The 8,523-nt window shown below is 47.6% G+C and overlaps 1 protein-coding gene across 1 annotated transcript in view; it reads left to right on the top strand.

Moving 5' to 3' along the window:
• Nucleotides 1-215: 215 nt before the first annotated feature.
• Nucleotides 216-8,523, top strand: part of LOC128692116 (dentin sialophosphoprotein-like) — a 106,002-nt gene continuing 97,694 nt past the window's right edge. Inside the window, exon 1 of the mRNA XM_070085060.1 lies at nucleotides 216-351. The gene's annotated coding sequence lies outside the window, so the exon portion shown is untranslated. The remainder of the gene's footprint in view (nucleotides 352-8,523) is intronic.

The following is an 8,523-nucleotide window of genomic DNA, read 5'->3' as shown; positions in this document are numbered from 1 at the left end:
GAATAGCCTAGAAAGTGACGTAGTGGAGACGGGAACCATACATAGTTTTAAGACGAGGTTTGATAAAGCTCATGGAGCAGGGAGAGAGAGGACCTAGTAGCAATCAGTGAAGAGGCGGGGCCAGGAGCTATGAATCGACCCCTGCAACCACAAATAGGTGAGTACACACACACACAGTACCTGGTCAGTGGGTGCGGGCGTGCGGACAGGTAGGCTGCACACCTGCGCGATGAGGGGACCACCATCATCAAACCTTGCCGCTGACTCACTTCAGAGAGGTGACTCCCGCTGAGCGGAAGGGGTTCGTGCGTCCAGCCAGAGTGAGGGGGAATGGAGCAGTAAGTGAGTCAGGTGAGTTAAGTGCCTCACGTCGTGTGCATGTAAGTGCCGGGTGACACTTCCCTCACTCCCCACCTCCCACAGGCACCAACCACTCTGCCTACCATCCTGCTACGTCCAAAACTTTGACACTAAAAAGTTAGTTAAATTTAAAGATATGTTTTTGTTGGAAGGGATGTATTTGTAGTGAATTTTCGTTTGATAAGATTAACAATAAAACAAGGTAGCCCACGAGGCTTGTGGCTCAGAGTCTAGCTTTATAGTAGCTACGGCGGCGGCGGCGGCGGCGTTGGTAGCAGCGACAGCAACGACGTTAGTAGCGGCGACAGCAGCGACGTTAGTAGCAGCGATGGCGGCGGCGTTGGTAGCGGCGGTTGTGGCAGCGTTGGTAGCGGCGACAGCAGCGACGTTAGTAGCAGCGATGGCGGCGGTGTTGGTAGTGGCGGTGGCGGCGGCGTTGGTAGCGGCGGTGGCGGCGGGAGGCGGCAGGGTTGAGGGACATCAATGATGCATCAGCTGGCGCCGTATACAGGAATGCTCACTTGGTCTCCGTTAATACAAACTTGCCTCACCCCGATACTCCGACACACTCGCAATAACCATAGCAGCTTATGCTGGAGGCACAGGCTTAGATGCCTAGGTGATAAGCCAGGGTGGAGTGGCTGGCTTAGTGGTAGTGGTGACGTGAGTCAAGCTGGCGTGGCTAGCTTAGTGGTGGGGGTGGTGATGGAAGTCAAGCTGGCGTGGCTGGCTTAGTGGTGGGGGTGGTGATGGGAGTCAAGCTGGCGTGGCTGGCTTAGTGATGGTGGTGGTGATGGGAGTCAAGCTGGCGTGGCTGGCTCAGTGGTGGGGGTGGTGATGGGAGTCAAGCTGGCGTGGCTGGCTTATTGGTGGGGGTGGTGATGGGAATCAAGCTGGTGTGGCTGGCTTCGTGGTGGGGGTGGTGATGGGAGTCAATCTGGCGTGGCTGGCTTAGTGGTGGTGGTGGTAATGGGAGTCAAGCTGGCGTGGCTGGCTCAGGGGTGGGGGTGGTGATGGGAGTCAAGCTGGCGTGGCTGGCTTAGTTGTGGGGGTGGTGATGGGAATCAAGCTGGTGTGGCTGGCTTCGTGGTGGGGGTGGTGATGGGAATCAAGCTGGCGTGGCCGGCTTAGTGGTGGGGGTGGTGATGGGAATCAAGCTGGTGTGGCTGGCTTAGTGGTGGGGGTGGTGATGGGAGACAAGCTGGTGTAGCTGGTTTGGTAAGGCGGGCGAGCCAGCACAACCTCACAACCTGTGTGTTTACTCTCGACGCTTACTACTACCTGCCTTTCCCTACGCTCCCTCACTCCTCCCCTCACTCCTCACACCCCATCCCACTTACCCAACACACCTCTCATCCCACACACCCCTCACCCCACACATCACTCATCCCACACACCCCTCATCCCACACACCCCTCATCCCACACACCCTCATCCCTCACACCCCATAAATCCCTCATCCCACACACCCCTCATTCCGTACACTCCTCATTCTTCATATCCTTCATTTCACACACTTCTTATCCCTCATATCCCACACACCTCTCATTCCTCACACTCATACACTCACACCCCACATCCCTCACACCCCACACCGGTTGTAACTAAGTCAGTAAGCAAAAAGTACTCAGGAAGACAGAGCAAGGGTAAGGCAAACAAGCAGAGGTAGATTTCTTTACCCGTAAATTCCTTCAGCTCTATGTACACTATGTATAATGTTAGAAAGAGAATATAACCGATTGGAAATAGTACAAATGAGAGCCACTCAAAGCAATAGTAGTCACGACCAGTCTTACTCGAAGTCTGCAACCTCAGCTAGTACTGTAGTGTGCAGATTAATTGGGACAGCAGTAAATTTTGTGATTATCTGATATGTCTTAATCTCCGGCTGTTACAACAGCTGTTGTTCTGTAAGGGTATTCCATCCAGTGTGCCCTGTGAATGAATGTGGTTTCGCCAAATTCTCCCCTTATTGCTGAAAAATCATGACGGGTGTAATACCTAGGAAGCGTGCAAGCATTGTAGCTCGTGGAAAATATGTTGATTTGAGTATCAGACAGAGCTCCGAAAATTTGACCCTAGCTAAGTTAACTGTTCGTCGGATTCTGAACTGAGCTGACGACACTGGTGATTGTGGAGCACTGCGCCGAGGAAGATGTGGAAGAACACCTCACAATGACAAGTGAAGGATCCCAAGAAAACCGGCAAAGATCTACAGATAGATGATAGATTTGACTTCAGCTGGCGTAAATATTCTTCAACTGTCTAACGAAGGCTCCTTGAAGTTGGCAGAACTGCCAGAAAGGCGGAAAAAAAATAATTGCATACTGCAGGTATGAAGAAAAAACGGCTGCGGTGGTATAAGTTCACTGGTGTCTCGAATTTCAGTGGGCTAGTTCAACTGGTCCTAAGAGACAATCTTCTTGAGTCAGTTGAACCAGAGGTTTGGGTATTTTTAGAAAACTGTTCAGTGGGAACTGCTGTGGAGGCGGCTAAACTTGCAGACACATTGTTCGAGCTGTCTCTTAACCTTTCTTCCCAGTAGCCTAGTATGGACAGAGATCGTTGTGGACGGACCTCTGAATTGCGTCCAAAGAGAGAAATTGGAGTTGAAAAACGGCACCTGTCTCAAAACCAGCAAGAAGCAAGAGACAAGATTCCCGAACTCATCACCTGTTACTACTGCCGTAAGCCTGGTCACATCAAGGCCACTTGTACTCACCTAATTGTGGTTGCAGGGGTCGAGACTCAGCTCCTGGCCCCGCCTCTTCACCGACCGCTACTAGGTCCTCTCTCCCCCTGCTCCATGAGCTTTATCATACCTCGTCTTAAAACTATGTATAGTTCCTGCCTCCACTACATCGCTTGCCAGACTATTCCACTTCCTAACTACTCTATGACTGAAGAAATATTTCCTAACATCCCTTTGACTCATCTGAGTCTTCAGCTTCCAACTGTGACCCCTTGTTTCTGTGTCCCATCTCTGGAACATCCTGTCTCTGTCCACCTTGTCTATTCCACGCAGTATTTTGTATGTCGTTATCATATCTCCCCTGACCCTCCTGTCCTCCAGTGTTGTCAGACAGATTTCCCTTAACCTCTCTTCATAGGACATTCCCCTTAGCTCTGGAACTAGCCTTGTTGCAAACCTTTGCACTTTCTCTAATTTCTTGACGTGTTTGACCAGGTGTGGGTTCCAAACTGGTGCTGCGTACTCCAGTATGGGCCTGACGTACAGTGTATAAATTCTTGAACGATTCCTTACTGAGGTACCGGAACGCTATTCTCAGGTTTGCCAAGCGTCCATATGCCGCAGCAGTTATCTGGTTAATGTGTGCTTCTGGCGATGTACTCGGTATCATACTCACTCCTAGGTCTTTCTCCTTGAGTGAGGTTTGCAGCCTTTGGCCTCCTACCTATACTCTGTCTGCGGTCTTCTTTGCCCTCCTCCGATCTTCATGACTTTGCATTTGGCGAGGTTAAATTCTAGGAGCCATTTTTCTGGACCACGCATCCAGCCTGTCCAGGTCTCTTTTTAGACCTGTCTGGTCCGCGTCTGATTTAATTCTCCTCATTAACTTCACGTCATCTGCAAACAGGGACACTTCTGAGTCTATTCCTTCCGTCATGTCGTTCACATATGCCAAGAATAGCACTGGTCCCAGGATTGACCCCTGTGGGACCCCGCTTGCCACCGGCGCCCACTGTGATACCTCATCACGGACCATGACTCACTGTTGCTTCTCTGTTAGGTATTCTCTGATCCATTGCAGTCCCCTTCCTGTTATACGTGCCTGTTCCTCTAGCTTCTGACCCGGTGGTCTGGTGGCTAAAACTCCCGCTTCACACACGGAGGGCCCGGGTTCGATTCCCGGCGGGTGGAAATTCCGACACGTTTCCTTACACCTATTGTCCTGTTCACCTAGCAGCAAATAGGTACCTGGGTGTTAGTCGACTGGTGTGGGTCGCATCCTGGGGGACAAAATTAAGGACCCCAATGGAAATAAGTTAGACAGTCCTCGATGACGCACTGACTTTCTTGGGTTATCCTGGGTGGCTAACCCTCCGGGGTTAAAAATCCGAAAGAAATCTTATCTTATCTTATCTTATCTTAATCTCTTGTGAGGAACTGTGTCGAAGGCCTTCTTGCATTCCGTGAAAATGGGTTTGGGATGGGGGAGTGTTGGTTGGGTTTCTAGTGAATGGTCAATGTTTACATCTGTGATATACTGTGCCAACGGTTCCTCGGTTACTCCTTCCTCCAAGCTAAGTAAATCTGCTGCTAGTGGTAAGTCAACTAGACCACAACCTGGAGTTTACCTGGAGAGAGTTCCGGGGGTCAACGCCCCCGCGGCCCGGTCTGTGACCAGGCCTCCTGGTGGATCAGAGCCTGATCAACCAGGCTGTTGCTGCTGGCTGCACGCAAACCAACGTACGAGCCACAGCCCGGCTGGTCAGGAACCGACTTTTGGTGCTAGTCCAGTGCCAGCTTGAAGACTGCCAGGGGTCTGTTGGTAATCCCCCTTATGTATGCTGGGAGGCAGTTGAACAGTCTCGGGCCCCTGACACTTATTGTATGGTCTCTTAACGTGCTAGTGACACCCCTGCTTTTCATTGGGGGGATGTTTCATCGTCTGCCAAGTCTTTTGCTTTCGTAGTGAGTGATTTTCGTGTGCAAGTTCGGTACTAATCCCTCTAGGATTTTCCAGGTGTATATAATCATGTATCTCTTCCGCCTGCGTTCCAGGGAATACAGGTTTAGGAACCTCAAGCGCTCCCAGTAATTGAGGTGTTTTATCTCCGTTATGCGCGCCGTGAAGGTTCTCTGTACATTTTCTAGGTCAGCAATTTCACCTGCCTTGAAAGGTGCTGTTAGTGTGCAGCAATATTCCAGCCTAGATAAAACAAGTGACCTGAAGAGTGTCATCATGGGCTTGGCCTCCCTAGTTTTGAAGGTTCTCATTATCCATCCTGTCATTTTTCTAGCAGATGCGATTGATACAATGTTATGGTCCTTGAAGGTGAGATCCTCCGACATGATCACTCCCAGGTCTTTGACGTTGGTGTTTCGCTCTATTTTGTGGCCAGAATTTGTTTTGTACTCTGATGAAGATTTAATTTCCTCATGTTTACCATATCTGAGTAATTGAAATTTCTCATCGTTGAACTTCATATTGTTTTCTGCAGCCCACTGAAAGATTTGGTTGATGTCCGCCTGGAGCCTTGCAGTGTCTGCAATGGAAGACACTGTCATGCAGATTCGGGTGTCATCTGCAAAGGAAGACACGGTGCTGTGGCTGACATCCTTGTCTATGTCGGATATGAGGATGAGGAACAAGATGGGAGCGAGTACTGTGCCTTGTGGAACAGAGCTTTTCACCGTAGCTGCCTCGGACTTTACTCTGTTGACGACTACTCTCTGTGTTCTGTTAGTGAGGAAATTATAGATCCATCGACCGACTTTTCCTGTTATTCCTTTAGCACGCATTTTGTGCGCTATTACGCCATGTTCACACTTGTCGAAGGCTTTTGCAAAGTCAGAATATATTACATCTGCATTCTTTTTGTCTTCTAGTGCATTTAGGACCTTGTCGTAGTGATCCAATAGTTGAGACAGACAGGAGCGACCTGTTCTAAACCCATGTTGCCCCGGGTTGTGTAACTGATGGGTTTCTAGATGGGTGATGATCTTGCTTCTTAGGACCCTTTCAAAGATTTTTATGATATGGGATGTTAGTGCTATCGGTCTGTAGTTCTTTGCTGTTGCTTTACTGCCCCCTTTGTGGAGTGGGGCTATGTCTGTTGTTTTTAGTAACTGTGGGACGACCCCGTGTCCATGCTCCCTCTCCATAAGATGGAAAAGGCTCGTGATAGGGGCTTCTTGCAGTTCTTGATGAACACGGAGTTCCATGAGTCTGGCCCTGGGGCAGAGTGCATGGGCATGTCATTTATCGCCTGTTCGAAGTCATTTGGCGTCAGGATAACATCGGATAGGCTTGTGTTAACCAAATTTTGTGGCTCTCTCATAAAAAATTCATTTTGATCTTCGACTCTCAGTCTGGTTAGCGGCTTGCTAAAAACTGAGTCATATTGGGACTTGAGTAGCTCACTCTGGTAGGGAAAATAATTATGCTTCCCGTTGAAATGAATCAGCGGGAAATCGATGCCTGTATGGCACCCTTTTATAGAAATAGTTAGATCTCCCCTAAGGAGCAAGAATGTCCCATTAAAGTATCCACCTTCAGGGATACCGGGGGTTGTAGCTCCCTCTTACGAGAGGGAGTACTTCCAATTTCTGAGACCTTAAACTCTTCAGTGCTCACAAAAGCCTATAGGAAAGCTTTATTTTCTGTTCCTCTGCGCAGAATATTCATTGAAAACCAATATTACACTGGGTATTTAACTGTGGTTGTGTCTGGGGGATTCCCGATGAAAGATGATTTATTGTTGCTTTGCAACAATGTTCTAAATTTTAGATGCTTTCCTGATCCCACTGTAGCTACAGAAGCCTCTTCTCCGATGTTGGCCATAACTCAAAGAATGTCCGAAGGAAAGTCTGAAGAGAATATTGAACTTACATTGGACGACTGCAATCTAGGGCTAGACAATTTATTTTACGAGACAAACTGGCCAGAGCCTCATAAGTCTAGTGAAGTCTCGATCAAGCCTTCCTGTTTCGTGGTCGCAGGATTGCTTCCATGCCTGACGGACTGTACTTATGAGAAGAGCAACAAAGGGACTCCTCTTTAGCACCCACTCTTAAAGCTGCCGTGGTTAAATCCAACTTGAGTCACCCGGCTAATTATGTCCTTAAAAATCTGTTAGATAAAAGGATACAACTGCAACTAATGTGACATTTTATTGTAGAAACAGTGCGCTCTCCAGGAGCTTTGTCAAGCAGTTACAAACAATACATGGACACAAAGGGTATATATAGGCTTAGAATGAGCAACAGAGATATATTAACGTTCACTGATGTGTATATGTCTTTAGCAGTTTCTCCTACATATATTTTCTCACATGCTTTGCACGGTATTGCATAAACTCGAGCTTTAATTTCTACAAAAAAATTGTGGATTTCTTGCTGGTTTACACCCTAATGGTAGTGCTGGTATTAGTGCTACTCTAAGACTGCACTTAAGAGAAGGCACTGGAAATGTTATTGCCAACTTATTATTAGTGAGGACGATAACTTTTTCCTGGGAATTGTCAAGATCACCAATACTCACAAACTTCAATATGCTCTCCTGGTTCTCTAAATTACATAATGAGAAAGACAGACTTGAGACGGTGGAGAAAGACAGCTGAAAAAACAGGTATTTAGTACTTCACGAATATACTATTTTTGGTCTTCTCTCTCTCTCTCTCTCTCTCTCTCTCTCTCTCTCTCTCTCTCTCTCTCTCTCTCTCTCTCTCTCTCTCTCTCTCTCTCTCTCTCTCTCTCTCTCTCTCTTTCTTTCTCTCTCTTTTTTTTACACAGGGTTTGACAAGGTTAAGGATCCCTAGCTTTATTGACAAGCTATTTACAGGTTAAGGATTCCTAACTTTACTGGCAAGCTAAGAGCTGTTACCTACATCAGCTCATTTGAAAGCATTTTTATTATGAGACATACAAGTAGGGAACAGGATGAAGTTGGAGCCATCTGTGGGCCAGCATTTTCATTTGATCAACTGACTTTTTCTCGTTGACATCATTATGCTGTACGAATGTGTTCCATACTCGAGTCATCCTGGGTATATATGATCTCAGATGGAGTGATGTTCTGGAGAAGGGTACAACCAGAGTGAAGTTGCTGCTTTCTGCCCGTCTTGTGGCATAAAAGCCTGTTTCACGCTCTCCTCGAAGTGGATCCAAGTGTTGTACTTTGACAATATTGGCCTTGTACATAACAGTAAGGCCACCCACATCCCTCCTGTGTTGAAGGCTCTGCTGAAATTACAGATCTATCCAGGATTGGTCCAGGCGAGAGATGGGACGTCTTGCTCTGTTCTCTACTCTGTCAAGCAATCGCAATCTATCTATCTATCTATCTATCTATCTATCTATCTATCTATCTATCTATCCAGGTTAATCAATCAACTAACTGGATACGTATGTGAAGATGAGTTGATAATTTTATTTGCTACATTAATGCAGTTGTTGTTGGGAGTGGTGGTTCTTAC

The sequence above is a fragment of the Cherax quadricarinatus genome, chromosome 15 (genome assembly GCF_038502225.1).
Source record: "Cherax quadricarinatus isolate ZL_2023a chromosome 15, ASM3850222v1, whole genome shotgun sequence".
Lineage (NCBI taxonomy): Eukaryota > Metazoa > Arthropoda > Malacostraca > Decapoda > Parastacidae > Cherax > Cherax quadricarinatus.
This window is presented reverse-complemented; position numbering and strand designations above follow the sequence as displayed.